The following is a 1,622-nucleotide window of genomic DNA, read 5'->3' on the forward strand; positions in this document are numbered from 1 at the left end:
GCCACAGGTGGGGTCGGTGTCAGCCACCCTGCTGTTCCCTCCTCTGGGCTGGCACCCCACCATGTCTTCTGTAAGCTCAACGGCTCCCAGATTCCTCCCTAGGCACCCAGGGCTGGGTGCTTGATGTGGGGGTGACATCTCCAAACCGCCATCCCATGGGATGGGAGCTGCTACAGCAGGGAGGTTTAGAGCAGTGGGGACAAGCCTTGTACCCCGTTTGGGGACACGCTGTGTCCCCCCGTGGGGATGCGCTGCCCGGTGCCATGGTGGGACAACCCATGGGTTTGGATGTCCCAGCCCCAAGGAGCCAGCAGCACCACACCGGGCACAGGGAGAGCTTTGGGCATTTGCCATCATGCTGAGCTGAGAAAACCAGGGGAGCTGCGGGAGGCCGACTGGTCCCTAACTCTCAGGCATGGGCAGGGGAGGGAAAATCAGGCTGACGCTCCAGGGTGGGCTCATCTACCAAAGCCCAGCCTTCCTAGTGGTTTCAATGGGAACAAGAGCTCTCCAGGCCTGGCCAGGCACCACGGCGTAGGGCTGCGATGGAGCTTGTGGCTGCTGGCAAGTCAGGGCAGAACAGGCAGGCCCTTGCTCAGGAAGGTCCTGTGAGGGTTTTCTGGCTGCTCTGAGCTGTGTGTCCCCAAGGCTGCAAGAGTGGCCAAGCAAGCTCACGGGATGGCTACAGACTGGGGTGGGTGTGTGTGGGTGCCTGCTGCTCACTTGGAGGGGCCGCAGCTGCCAGCGAGCCCAAGGCAATAGAGAGGAGCTGGGAAGATGCTGCGGCTGAGCAGCGTGCTGCTGCCGTGGTGCGAGCAAAGAAATGAGCATCCTCTGCCATGGCACAGGAGAGGTGGGATTTTGGCGTGGGTGACACCAGCACCATCCTCAGCCACCCAGAAGGGACAAGGGGGGGGCAGGCCCTGCCAGTGCCAGAAGCGTGGGGTGAAAGGCAACGGCCCCTTGCCTCATGGGGCAGCCCCTTGTTCCAGTGATCCACCCGTCAGGGATTTAAGGAAGGAAACCAGATTGCTGCTTATGACTTTGCTTTAAGCATGTTTTGGATTTTAAGAGTATGTTTAATAAAGGGTATCTTATGTCGACAAAGTGCCCAGAGTCATTTTGTGGTTACAAGGTGAGGGCAGTTGGGATCCTGGGGGCTTGGTGGGTGAAAACCCTTTTCATCTGGGATTGTCCACCCACCCGTCACCCAGGTACCCCCCCCCCCCCACACACCCCCCTTCGTCCTACCCTCACGAAACAAGGTTCCTTCTAACCCGCATTATCCAACTGTTCTAAATCCTGCCTTCTCTGAGCTCTGGTGGGATGGAGAAGGTGCAAATGCAAACAAAGCCTCTGCAGGAAGAGTCTGGCCTGGGGTAGTGGCATCTTCCTGGCACAGGGTGCAGGTGGCCAGGCAGATGGCACAGGCTCCGTGGCTCCTGGCACTGCTGGGATGGATGAGGACGCCCAGAGGGGACTTTTCCTAGAGGAGAAGAGGAGCACTGAGGAGCTGGGTGCATATGCAGGAGAAATCCCTCCAGTGCTGGGGAAGAAAACTCATGCTGGGAGCTGATGCCTTGAAGGTAAGGAGGGCTGTAAGGTGGGGGGGTTTTTATTTG

This window comes from Egretta garzetta, unplaced genomic scaffold, assembly GCF_000687185.1.
Source record: "Egretta garzetta isolate BGI_Z169 unplaced genomic scaffold, ASM68718v1 scaffold34, whole genome shotgun sequence".
Taxonomy (NCBI): Eukaryota; Metazoa; Chordata; class Aves; order Pelecaniformes; family Ardeidae; genus Egretta; species Egretta garzetta.